Source organism: Schistocerca cancellata, chromosome 11 (assembly GCF_023864275.1).
Source record: "Schistocerca cancellata isolate TAMUIC-IGC-003103 chromosome 11, iqSchCanc2.1, whole genome shotgun sequence".
Lineage (NCBI taxonomy): Eukaryota > Metazoa > Arthropoda > Insecta > Orthoptera > Acrididae > Schistocerca > Schistocerca cancellata.
The window spans coordinates 174,709,632-174,724,883 of NC_064636.1; positions in this window are offsets into that span (position 1 = coordinate 174,709,632).

The following is a 15,252-nucleotide window of genomic DNA, read 5'->3' on the forward strand; positions in this document are numbered from 1 at the left end:
ATTGGGATACGCCTCTCTACTTTCCGGTGCACTATACCTTCTTTGCTGCATCCCTCGCTCCCTCACATTTACGATTTAACACAGTAATTGCGTCGCTACGGAATGCTATGTGTTCCATGACATGTACTTCTAAATCGTGTAACGTTTCTATGTAAACGACACGATTTTCTATTGGGATAGGACTCTCTACTTTCCGATGCTCTATTCCTTCTTTGCTGCATTCCTCGCTCCCTCACATTGAAGAATTAACACAAAAACTGCGTCGGTATGAAATGCTATGGGTTCCATGACATCTCCTTCTAAATCGAGTAACGTTTCTATGGAAATGACAGGATATTATATTGGGATACGAGTCTCTCCTTTCCGATGCACTATTCGTTCTTTGCTGCATCGCTCGCACCCTCACATTTACGAATTAACACAGAAATTGCGTCGCTATGAAATGCTATGGTTTCCATGACAAACCCTTCTAAATCGAGTAACGTTTGTATGGAAACGGCAGGATTTTCTATTGGGATACTTCTCTTTACTTTCCGATGCACTATTCGTTCTTTGCTGCAACCCTCGCTCCCTCACATTGACGAATTACCACAAAAATTGCGTCGCTATGAAATCCTATGGGTTCCATGGCATCTCCTTCTAAATCGAGAAACGTTTCTATTGAAACGACTGGATGATCTATTGCGATACGACTCTCACCTTTCCGATGCACTATACCTTCTTTGCTGCATTCCTTGCTCCCTCACATTTACGAATTAACACAGAAATTGCGTCGCTCTGATATGCTATGGGTTCCATGACATCTCTTTTTGAATCGAGTAACGTTTCTATGGAAACGACAGTAATTTCTATTGGGATACGAGTATCTCCTTCCGATGCACTATTCCTTCTTTTTCTTCTACGCGGGGTCCCTCACATAGAAGATTTAACACAAAAATTCCGTCTTTATGAAATGCTATGGTTTTCATGACATCTCCTTCTAAATCGAGTAACGTTTCTATGAAAACGACAGGATTTTCTATTGGGATACGAGTCTCTCCTTTCCGATGCACTATTCGTTCTTTGCTGCACCCCTCGCTCCCTCACATTTACGAATTAACACAAAAATTGCGTCGCAACGAAATGCTTTGGGTTCCATGACATCTCCTTCAAAATCGAGTAACGTTTCTATGGAAACGACAGAATTTCCTATTGGGATACGCCTCTCTACTTTCCGGTGCACTATACCTTCTTTGCTGCATCCCTCGCTCCCTCACATTTACGATTTAACACAGTAATTGCGTCGCTACGGAATGCTATGTGTTCCATGACGTGTACTTCTAAATCGTGTAACGTTTCTATGTAAACGACACGATTTTCTATTGGGATAGGACTCTCTACTTTCCGATGCTCTATTCCTTCTTTGCTGCATCCCTCGCTCCCTCACATTGAAGAATTAACACAAAAACTGCGTCGGTATGAAATGCTATGGGTTAAATGACATCTCCTTCTAAATCGAGTAACGTTTCTATGGAAATGACAGGATATTATATTGGGATACGAGTCTCTCCTTTCCGATGCACTATTCGTTCTTTGCTGCATCCCTCGCACCCTCACATTTACGAATTAACACAGAAATTGCGTCGCTATGAAATGCTATGGTTTCCATGACATACCCTTCTAAATCGAGTAACGTTTGTATGGAAACGGCAGGATTTTCTATTGGGTTACTTCTCTTTACTTTCCGATGCACTATTCGTTCTTTGCTGCATCCCTCGCTCCCTCACATTGACGAATTACCACAAAAATTGCGTCGCTATGAAATCCTATGGGTTCCATGGCATCTCCTTCTAAATCGAGAAACGTTTCTATTGAAACGACTGGATGATCTATTGGGATACGACTCTCACCTTTCCGATGCACTATACCTTCTTTGCTGCATTCCTTGCTCCCTCACATTTACGAATTAACACAGAAATTGCGTCGCTCTGATATGCTATGGGTTCCATGACATCTCTTTTTGAATCGAGTAACGTTTCTATGGAAACGACAGTATTTTCTATTGGGATACGAGTATCTCCTTCCGATGCACTATTCCTTCTTTTTCTTCTACGCGGGGTCCCTCACATAGAAGAATTAACACAATAATTCCGTCTTTATGAAATGCTATGGTTTTCATGACATCTCCTTCTAAATCGAGTAACGTTTCTATGAAAACGACAGGATTTTCTATTGGGATACAAGTCTCTCCTTTCCGATGCACTATTCGTTCTTTGCTGCACCCCTCGCTCCCTCACATTTACGAATTAACACAAAAATTGCGTCGCTATGAAATGCTATGGGTTCCATGACATCTCCTTCTAAATCGAGTAAAGTTTCTATGGAAACGACAGGATTTCCTATTGGGATTCCTTCTTTGCTGCATCCTTCGCTACATCACAATTACGAATTAACACAGAAATTGCGTCGCTACGAAATGCTATGGGTTCCATGACATCTCCTTCTAAATCGAGCAATGTTTCTATGTAAACAACAGGATTTTCTATTGGGATAGGAATCTCTACTTTCCGATGCTCTATTCTTTCTTTGCTGCATCCCTCGCTCCCTCACATTAACGAATTTACACAAAAATTGCGTCGCTATGGAATGCTATGGATTCCATGACATCTCCTAAATCGAGTAACGTTTCTATGGAAACGACAGGATATTCTATTTGGATACGAGTATCTCCTTTCCGATGCCCTATTAGTTCTTTGCTGCATCCCTTGCACCCTCACATTTACGAATTAACACAGAAATTGCGTCTCTATGAAATGCTATGTGTTCCATGACATCTCCTTCTAAATCAAGTAACATTTCTCTGGAAACGACAGGACTTTCTATTGGGATACGACTCTCTACTTTCCGATGCACTATTCCTTCTTTGCTGCATCCCTCTCTCCCGCACATAGACGAATTAACACAAAAATTGCGTCGCTATGGAATGCTATGGATTCCATGACATCTCCTTCTAAATCGATAACGTTTCTATGGTAACGACATGATATTCAATTGGGATACGAGTATCTCCTTTCCGATGCCCTATTCGTTCTTTGCTGCATCCCTTGCTCCCTCACATTTACGAATTAACACAGAAATTGCGTCGCTATGAAATGCTATGGGTTCCATGACATCTCCTTCTAAATCTAGTAACGTTTCTATGGAAACGACAGGTTTTTCTAATGGGACACAACTCTCTACTTTCCGATTCACTATTCCTTCTTTGCTGCATCCCCCGCTCCCTCACATTTACGAATTAAGACAGAAATTGCGTCGCTCTGAAATGCTATGTGTTCCATGATATCTCCTTCTAAATCGAGTAACGTTTCTATGGAAACGACAGGATTTTTTATTGGGATACGAGTATCTCCCTTCCGATGCACTATTCCTTCTTTGCTGCATCCCTCGCTCCCTCACATTGACGGAATAACACAAAACTTGCGTCGCTATGAAATGCTATGGGTTCCATGTTATCTCCTTCTAATTCGAGTAACGTTTCTATGGAAGCGAAAGGATTTTCTATTAGGATACGAGTAACTCTTTTCCGATGCACTATTCCTTCTTTGCTGCATCCCTCGCTCCCTCACATTTAAGAATTATCACAAAAATTGCGTCGCTATGAAATGCTATGTGTTCCATGACTTCTCCTCTAAATTGAGTAACGTTTCTATGGAAACGACAGGATTCTCTATTGGCATACGAGTATCTCCTTTCCGAGGCAGTATTCTTTCTTTGCTGCATCCCTCGCTCCCTAAAATTTACGAATTAATAAAAAAATTGCGTCGCAACGAAATGCTGTGGATTCCATGACATACCCTTCTAAATCGAGTAACGTTTGTAAGGAAACGGCAGGATTTTCTATTGGGATACGACTCTTTACTTTCCGATGCACTATTCGTTCTTTGCTGCATCCCTCGCTCCCTCACATTGACGAATTACCACAAAAGTTGCGTCGCTATGAAATCCTATGGGTTCCATGGCATCTCCTTCTAAATCGAGTGACGTTTCTATTGAAACGACTGGATGTTCTATTGGGATACGACTCTCAACTTTCCGATGCACTATACCTTCTTTGCGGCATCCCTCGCTCCCACACATTTACGAAGTAACATAGAAATTGCGTCGCTATGAAATGCTATGGGTTCCATCACATCTCCTTCTAAATCGAGTAACGTTTCTATGGAAACGACAGGATTTTCTACTGGGATACGAGTATCTCTTTTCCGATACACTATTCCTTCTTTGCTGCATCCCTCGCTCCCTCACATTGACGAATTAACACAAAAATTGCGTCGGTATGAAATGCTATGAATTCCATGACATCTCCTTCTAAATCGAGTAACGTTTCTATGGAAACGACAGGATTCTCTATTGGGATAGGACTCTCTACTTTCCGATGCTATATTCCTTCTTTGCTGCTTCCCTCGCCCCCGCACATTGACGAATTAACACAAAAATTGCGTCGGTATGAAATGCTATGGATTCCATGACATCTCTTTCTAAATCGAGTAACGTCTCTATGGAAACGACAGGATTTTCTATTGGGATACGAGTATCTCCTTTCCGATGCACTATTCGTTTTTTCTGCATCCCTCGCTATCTCACATTTACGAATTATCACAGAATTTGCGTCGCTATGATATGCTATGGATTCCATGACATCATCTTCTGAATCGAGTAACGTTTCTATGGAAACGACAGGATTTTTTATTGTGATACGAGTATCTCCCTTCCGATGCACTTTCCTTCTCTTGCTGCATCCCTCGCACCCTCACATTGACGAATTAACACAAAAATTGCGTCGCTATGGAATGCTATGGATTCCATGACATCTCCTAAATCGAGTAAAGTTTCTATGGAAACGACAGGATATTCTATTGGAATACGAGTATCTCCTTTCCGATGCCCTATTCGTTCTTTGCTGCATCCCTTGCTCCCTCACATTTACGAATTAACACAGAAATTGCTACGCTATGAAATGCTATGTGTTCCATGACATCTCCTTCTAAATCGAGTAACGTTTCTATGTAAACGACAGGATTTTCTATTGGGAAAGGACACTCTACTTTCCGATGCGTTATTCTTTCTTTGATGCATCCCTCACTCCCTCACATAGACGAATTAACACAAAAATTGCGTCGCAATGGAATCCTATGGATTCCATGACATCTCCTTCTAAATCGAGTAACGTTTCTATGGAAACCACAGGATATTCTATTGGGATACGAGTATCTTCTTTCCTATGCCCTATTTGTTCTTTGCTGCATCCCTTGCTACCCCACATTTACGAATTAACACAGAAATTGCGTCGCTATAAAATGCTATGTGTTCCATGACATCTCCTTCTAAATCGAGTAACGTTTCTATGGAACGACAGGTTTTTCTATTGGGACACAACTCTCTACTTTCCGATTCACTATTCCTTCTTTGCTGCATCCCTCGCTCCCTCACATTTACGAATTAAGACAGAAATTCCGTCGCTCTGAAATGCTGTGGGTTCCATGTTATCTCATTTTAAATCGAGTAACGTTTCTATGGAAGCGACAGGATTTTCTATTTGTGTACGAGTAACTATTTTCCTATGCACTATTCCTTCTTTGCTGCAACCCTCGCTCCCTCACATTGAGGAATTAACACAAAAATTACGTCGCTGTGAAATGCTATGTGTTCCATGACTTCTCCTTCTAAATTGAGTAATGTTTCTATGGAAACGACAGGATTTTCTATTGGGATACGTGTATCTCCTTTCCGAAGCAGTATTCTTTCTTTGCTGCATTCCTCGCTCCCTCAAATTTACGAATTAACACAATAATTGCGTCGCTACGAAATCCTTTGGGTTCCATGATATCTCCTTCAAAATCGAGTAATGTTTCTATGGAAACGACCGGATTTCCTTTTGGGATACGCCTCTCTACTTTCCGATGCACTATACCTTCTTTGCTGCATCCCTCGCTCCCTCACATTTACGAATTAACACAGTAATAGCGTCGCTACGAAATGCTATGGGTTCCATGACATGTACTTCTAAATCGAGTAACGTTCCTATGTAAACGACAGGATTTTTTATTGGGATAGGACTTTCTACTTTCCGATGCTGTATTCCTTCTTTGCAGCATCCCTCGCTCCCTCACATTGACGAATTAACACAATAACTGCGTCGGTATGAGATGCTATGGGTTCCATGACATCTCCTTCTAAATCGAGTAACGTTTCTATGGAAATGACAGGATATTATATTGGGATACGAGTCTCTCCTCTCCGATGCAGTATTCGTTCTTTGCGCCATCCCTCGCTCCCTCACATTTACGAATTAACACAGAAATTGCGTCGCTATGATGTGCTATGGTTTCAATGACATACCCTTCTAAATCGAGTAACGTTTCTAGGGAAACGACAGGATTTTCTATTGGGATACGACTATTTACTTTTTGGTGCACTATTCGTTCTTTGCTGCATCCCTCGCTCCCTCACATTGACGAATTACCACAAAAATTGCGTCGGTATGAAATGCTATGAATTCCATGACATCTCCTTCTAAATCGAGTAACGTTTCTATGGAGACGACAGGATTTTCTATTGTGATACGAGTATCTCCTTTCCGATGCACTATTCGTTTTTGCTACATCCCTCGCTATCTCACATTTACGAATTAACACAGAATTTGCGTCGCTATGATATGCTATGGATTCCATGACATCATCTTCTGAATCGAGTAACGTTTCTATGGAAACGACAGGATTTTCTATTGTGATACGAGTATCTCCCTTCCGATGCACTTTCCTTCTCTTGCTGCATCCCTCGCTCCCTCACATTGACGAGTTAACACAAAAATTGCGTCGCTATGGAATGCTATGGATTCCATGACATCTCCTAAATCGAGTAAAGTTTCTATGGAAACGACAGGATATTCTATTGGGATACGAGTATCTCCTTTCCGATGCCCTATTCGTTCTTTGCTGCATCCCTTGCTCCCTCACATTTACGAATTAACACAGAAATTGCTACGCTATGAAATGCTATGTGTTCCATGACATCTCCTTCTAAATCGAGTAACGTTTCTATGTAAACGACAGGATTTTCTATTGGGAAAGGACACTCTACTTTCCGATGCGTTATTCCTTCTTTGCTGCATCCCTCTCTCCCTCACATAGACGAATTAACAATAAAATTGCGTCGCTATGGAATCCTATGGATTCCATGACATCTCCTTCTAAATCGAGTAACGTTTCTATGGAAACCACAGGATATTCTATTGGGATACGAGTATCTTCTTTCCTATGCCCTATTTGTTCTTTGCTGCATCCCTTGCTACCCCACATTTACGAATTAACACAGAAATTGCGTCGCTATAAAATGCTATGTGTTCCATGACATCTCCTTCTAAATCGAGTAACGTTTCTATGGAACGACAGGTTTTTCTATTGGGACACAACTCTCTACTTTCCGATTCACTATTCCTTCTTTGCTGCATCCCTCGCTCCCTCACATTTACGAATTAAGACAGAAATTCCGTCGCTCTGAAATGCTGTGGGTTCCATGTTATCTCATTTTAAATCGAGTAACGTTTCTATGGAAGCGACAGGATTTTCTATTAGTATACGAGTAACTCTTTTCCTATGCACTATTCCTTCTTTGCTACAACCCTCGCTCCCTCTCATTGAGGAATTAACACAAAAATTACGTCGCTGTGAAATGCTATGTGTTCCATGACTTCTCCTTCTAAATTGAGTAACGTTTCTATGGAAACGACAGGATTTTCTATTGGGATACGTGTATCTCCTTTCCGAAGCAGTATTCTTTCTTTGCTGCATTCCTCGCTCCCTCACATTTACGAATTAACACAATAATTGCGTCGCTACGAAATCCTTTGGGTTCCATGACATCTCCTTCAAAATCGAGTAATGTTTCTATGGAAACGACCGGATTTCCTTTTGGGATACGCCTCTCTACTTTCCGATGCACTATACCTTCTTTGCTGCATCCCTCGCTCCCTCACATTTACGAATTAACACAGTAATAGCGTCGCTACGAAATGCTATGGGTTCCATGACATGTACTTCTAAATCGAGTAACGTTCCTATGTAAGCGACAGGATTTTTTATTGGGATAGGACTTTCTACTTTCCGATGCTGTATTCCTTCTATGCAGCATCCCTCGCTCCCTCACATTGACGAATTAACACAATAACTGCGTCGGTATGAGATGCTATGGGTTCTATGACATCTCCTTCTAAATCGAGTAACGTTTCTATGGAAATGACAGGATATTATATTGGGATACGAGTATCTCCTTTCCGATGCACTATTCGTTCTTTGCGCCATCCCTCGCTCCCTCACATTTACGAATTAACACAGAAATTGCGTCGCTATGATGTGCTATGGTTTCAATGACATACCCTTCTAAATCGAGTAACGTTTCTATGGAAACGACAGGATTTTCTATTGGGATACGACTATTTACTTTTTGGTGCACTATTCGTTCTTTGCTGCATCCCTCGCTCCCTCACATTGACGAATTACCACAAAAATTGCGTCGCTATGAAATCCTATGGGTTCCATGGCATCTCCTTCTAAATCGAGTAACGTTTTTATGGAAACGACTGGATGTTCTATTGAGATACGACTCTCAACTTTCCGAAGCACTATACCATCTTTGCTGCATTCCCCGCTCCCTCACATTTACGAATTAACACAGAAATTGCGTCGCTATGACATGCTATGGATTCCATGACATCATCTTCTGAATCGAGTAACGTTTCTATGGAAACGACAGGATTTTCTATTGGGATACGGGTATCACCCATCCGATGTACTATTCCTTCTCTTGCTGCATCCCTCGCTCCCTCACATCGACGAATTAACTCAAAAATTGCGCCGCAATGAAATGCTATGTGTTCCATGATATCTTCTTCTAAATCGAGTAACGTTTCTATGGAAACGACAGGATTTTCTATTGGGATACGAAAATCTCCTTTCCGATGCACTATTCTTTCTTTGCTGCATCCCTCGCTCCCTCACATTTATGAATTAACACAAAAATTCCGTCTCTACGAAATGCTTTGGGTTCCATGACATCTCCTTCAAAATCGAGTAACGTTTCTATGGAAACGACAGGATTTCCTATTGGGATACGACTCTCTACTTTCCGGTGCACTTATCCTTCTTTGCTGCATCCCTCGCTCCCTCACATTTACAAATTAACACAGATATTGCGTCGCGACGAAATGCTATGGGTTCCATGGCATCTCCTTCTGAATCGAGTAACGTTTCTATGGAAACGACAATATTTTCTATTGGGATACGAGTATCTAATTTCCGATGCACTATTCCTTCCTTTTCTGTTATGCGGGCTCCCTCACACTGAAGGACTAACACAAAAATTCCGTCGCTATGAAATGCTGTGGGATCCATGACATCTCCTCCTAAATCGAGTAACGTTTCTATGGAAACGACAGGATTTTCTATTGGGATACGAGTATATCCTTTCCGATGCACTATTCCTTCTTTGCTGCATCCCTCGCGCCCACACATTGACGAATTGACACAAAAATTGCGTCGCTATGAAATGCAATGGGTTCCATGACATCACTTCTAAATCGAGTAATGTTCCTATGGAAACGACAGGATTTTCTATTGGGATACGAGTATCTCCTTTCCGATGCACCATTCCTTCTTTGCTGCATCCCTCGCACCCTCACAATGACGAATTAACACAAAAATTGAGTTGCTATGAAATGCTATGGGTTCCAAGACATCTCCATCTAAATCGAGTAACGTTTCTATGGAAACGACAGGATTTTCTATTGGGATACGACACTCTACTTTCCGATGCACTATTCCTTCTTTGCTGCATCCCTCCGTCCCTCTCATTTACGAAGTAACACAGAAATGCGTCGCTATGAAATGCTATGTGTTCCATGACATCTCATACTAAATCGAATAACGTTTCTATGGAAACGACAGGATCTTTTATTGGGATTCGAGTATCTCCTTTCCGATGCACTATTCGTTCTTTGCTGCAACTCTCGCTCCCTCACATTTACGAACTAACACAGAAATTGCGTCGCTATGAAATGCTATGGGTTCCATGACATCTCCTTCTAAATCGAGTAACGTTTCTATGGAAACGACAGGATTTTCTATTGGGATACGAGTATCTCTTTTCCGATACACTATTCCTTCTTTGCTGGATCCCTCGCTCCCTCACATCGACGAATTAACACAAAAATTGCGTCGGTATGAAATGCTATGAATTCCATGACATCTCCTTCTTAATCGAGTAACGTTACTATGGTAACGACAGGATTTCCTATTGGGCTAGGACTCTCTACTTTCCGATGCTATATTCCTTCTTTGCTGCATCCCTCGCTCCCGCACATTGACGAATTAACACAAAAATTGCGTCGCTATGAATTGCTATGGATTCCATGACATCTCCTTCTAAATCGAGTAACGTTTCTATGAAATCGACAGGATTTTCTATTGGGATACGTGTATCTCCTTTCCGATGCACTATTCCTTTTTGCTGCATCCCTCGCTATCTCACATTAACGAATTAACACAGAAATTGCGTCGCTATGATATGCTATGGATTCCATGACATCATCTTCTGAATCGAGTAACGTTTCTATGGAAACGAAAGGATATCCTATTGGGATACGAGTATCTCCCTTCCGATACACTATTCCTTCTCTTGCTGCATCCCTCGCTCCCTCACATTGACGAAGTAACACTAAAATTGCGTCGCTATGGAATGCTATGGATTCCATGACATCTCCTAAATCGAGTAACGTTTCTATGGAAACGACAGGTTATTCTATTGGGATACGAGTATCTCCTTTCCGATGCCCTATTCGTTCTTTGCGGCATCCCTTGCTCCCTCACACTTACGAATTAACACAGAAATTGCGTCGCTACGAAATGCTATGGGTTCCATATCTCCTTCTAAATCGAGTAACGTTTCTATGGAAACGACAGGATTTTCTATTGCGATACGACTCTCTACTTTCTGATGCACTATTCCTTCTTTGCTGCATCCCTCGCTCCCTCACACTTACGAATTAACACAGAAATTGCGTCGCGACGAAATGCTATGAGTTCCATGACATCTCCTTCTAAATCGAGTACGTTTCTATGGAAACGACAGGATTTTCTATTGGGATAGGATTCTCTACTTTCCGATGCTATATTCCTTCCTTGCTGCATCCCTCGCTCCCGCACATTGACGAATTAACACAAAAATTGCGTCGGTATGAAATGCTATGGATTCCATGGCATCTCCTTCTAAATCGAGTAACGTTTCTATGGAAACGACAGGATTTTCTATTGGGATACGTGTATCTCCTTTCCGATGCACTATTCCTTTTTGCTGCATCCCTCGCTATCTCACATTAACGAATTAACACAGATACTGCGTCGCTATGATATGCTATGGATTCCATGACATCATCTTATGAATCGAGTAACGTTTCTATGGAAACGACAGGATTTTCTATTGGGATACGAGTATCTCCCTTCCGATGTACTATTCCTTCTCTTGCTGCATCCCTCGCTCCCTCACATTGACGAATTAACTCAAAAATTGCGCCGCAATGAAATGCTATGTGTTCCATGATATCTTCTTCTAAATCGAGTAACGTTTGTATGGAAACGACAGGATTTTCTATTGGGATACGAAAATCTCCTTTTCGATGCACTATTCTTTCTTTGCTGCATCCCTCGCTCCCTCACATTTACGAATTAACACAAAAATTGCGTCGCTACGAAATGCTTTGGGTTCCATGACATCTCCTTCAAAATCGAGTAACGTTTCTATGGAAACGACAGGATTTCCTATTGGGATACGACTCTCTACTTTCCGATGCACTATTCCTTCTTTGCTGTATCCCTCGCTCCCTCACATTTACGAATTAACACAGAAATTGCGTCGCGACGTAATGCTATGGGTTCCATGACATTTACTTCTAAATCGAGTAACGTTTCTATGTAAACGACAGGATTTCTTTTCGGATAGGACTCTCTACATTCCGATGCACTATACCTTCTTTGCTGCATTCCCCGCTCCCTCACATTTACGAATTAACACAGGAATTGCGTCGCTCTGATATGCTATGGGTTCCATGACATCTCCTTCTGAATCGAGTATCGTCTCTATGGATACGACAGGATTTTCTATTGGGATACGAGTATCTTCTTTCCGATGCACTATACCTTCTTTTTCTGTTACGCGGGCTCCCTCACACTGAAGAACTAACACAAAAATTCCGTCGCTATAAAATGCTGTGGGATCCATGACATCTCCTTCTAAATCGAGTAACGTTTCTATGGAAACGACAGGATTTTCTATTGGGATACGAGTATCTCCTTTCCGATGCACTATTCCTTCTTTGCTGCATCCCTCGCATCCACACGTTGACGAATTGACACAAAAATTGCGCGCTATGAAATGCAATGGGTTCCATGACATCACTTCTATATCGAGTAATGTTTCTATGGAAGCGACAGGATTTTCTATTGCGATACGAGTATCTCCTTTCCGATGCACTAATCCTTCTTTGCTGCATCACTCGCACCCTCACAATGACGAATTAACACAAAAATTGCGTCGCTATGAAATGCTATGGGTTCCATGACATCTTCATCTAAATCGAGTAACGTTTCTATGGAAACGACAGGATTTTCTATTGGGATACGACTCTCTACTTTCCGATGCACTATTCCTTCTTTGCTGCATCCCTCAGTCCCTCACATTTACGAATTAACACAGAAATGCGACGCTATGAAATGCTATGTGTTCCATGACATCTCCTTCTAAGTCGAGTAACGTTTCTATGGAAATTACAGGATTTTTTATTGGGATTCGAGTATCTCCTTTCCGATGCACTATTCCTTCTTTGCTGCATCTCTTGCTCCCTCACATTGACGAATTAACACCAAAATTTGCGTCACTGTGATATGCTATGTGTTCCTTGACATCTCCTTCTAAATCGAGTAATGTTTTTATGGATACGACAGCATTTGCTATTGGGATACGACTCTCTACATTCGATGCACTATTCCTTCTTTGCGGCATCCCTCGCTCCCACACATTTACGAATTAACACAGAAATTGCGTCGCTATGAAATGCTATGGGTTCCATGACATCTCCTTCTAAATCGAGTAACGTTTCTATGGAAACGACAGGATTTTCTATTGGGATACGAGTATCTCTTTTCCGATACACTATTACTTCTTTGCTGGATCCCTCGCTCCCTCACATCGACGAATTAACACAAAAATTGCGTCGGTATGAAATGCTATGAATTCCATGACATCTCCTTCTAAATCGAGTAAAGTTTCTATGGTAACGACAGGATTTTCTATTGGGATACGTGTATCTCCTTTCCGATGCACTATTCCTTTTTGCTGCATCCCTCGCTATCTCACATTAACGAATTAACACAGAAATTGCGTCGCTATGATATGATATGGATTCCATGACATCATCTTCTGAATCGAGTAACGTTTCTATGGTAACGATTAAATTTTCTATTGGGATACGACTCTCTACTTTCTGATGCACTATTCCTTCTTTGCTGCATCCCTCGCCCCCTCACATTTACGAATTAAGACAGAAATTGCGTCGCTCTGAAATGCTATGGGTTCCATGTTATCTCCTTCGAAATCGAGTAACGTTTCTATGGAAGCGACAGAATTTTCTATTAGGATACGAGTAACTCTTTTCCGATGCACTATTCCTTCTTTGCTGCAACCCTCGCTCCCTCATACTGAGGAATTAACAAAAAATTGCGTCGCTATGAAATGCTATGTGTTCCATGACTTCTCCTTCTAAATTGAGTAACGTTTCTATGGAAACGACAGGTTTTTCTATTGGGATACGAGTATCTCCTTTCCGATGCAGTATTCTTTCTTTGCTGCATCCCTCGCTCCCTCACATTTACGAATTAACACAAAAATTGCGTCGCTACGAAATCCTTTGGGTTCCATGACATCTCCTTCAAAATCGAGTTACGTTTCTATGGAAACGACAGGATATCCTATTGGGATACGCCTCTCTACTTTCCGATGCACTATGCTTTCTTTGCTACATCTCTCGCTCCCTCACATTTACGAATTAACACAAAAACTGCGTCGGTATGAGATGCTATGGGTTCCATGACATCTCCTTCTAAATAGAGTAACGTTTCTATGGAAATGACAGGATATTATATTGGGATACGAGTCTCTCCTTTCCGATGCACTATTCGTTCTTTGCGGCATCCCTCGCTCCCTCACATTTACGAATTAACACAGAAATTGCGTCGCTATGAAGTGCTATGGTTTCAATGACATACCCTTCCAAATCGAGTAACGTTTCTATGGAAACGACAGGAGTTTCTATTGGGATACGACTCTTTACTTTTTGGTGCAGTATTCGTTCTTTGCTGCATCCCTCGCTCCCTCACATTGACGAATTACCTATGGGTTCCATGGCATATCCTTCTAAATGGAGTAACGTTTCTATGGAAACGACTGGATGTTCTATTGGGATACGACTCTCAACTTTCCGAAGCACTATACCTTCTTTGCTGCATGCCCCGCTCCCTCACATTTACGAATTAACACAGAAATTGCGTCGCTCTGATATGCTATGGGTTCCATTACATCTCCTTCTGAATCGAGTAACGTTTCTATGGAAACGACAGGATTTTCTATTGGGATACGAGTATCTCCTTTCCGATGCACTATTCCTTCTTTTTCAGCTACGCTGGCTCCCCCACACTGAAGAATTAACACAAAAATTCCGTCGCTATGAAATGCTATGCGATCCATGACATCACCTTCTAAATCGAGTAACGTTTCTATGGAAACGACAGGATTTTCTATTGGAATAGGACTCTCTACTTTCTGATAATATATTCCTTCTTTGCAGCATCCCTCGCTCCCGCACATTGACGAATTAACACAAAAATTGCGTCGGTATGAAATGCTATGGATTCCATGACATCTCCTTCTAAATCGAGTAACGTTTCTATGGAAACGACAGGATTTTCTATTGGGATACGTGTATCTCCTTTCCGATGCACTATTCCTTTTTGCTGCATCCCTCGCTATCTCACATTAACGAATTAACACAGAAATTGCGTCGCTATGATATGCTATGGATTCCATGACATCATCTTCTGAATCGAGTAACGTTTCTATGGAAACGACAGGATTTTCTATTGGGATACAAGTATCTCCCTTCCCATGTAC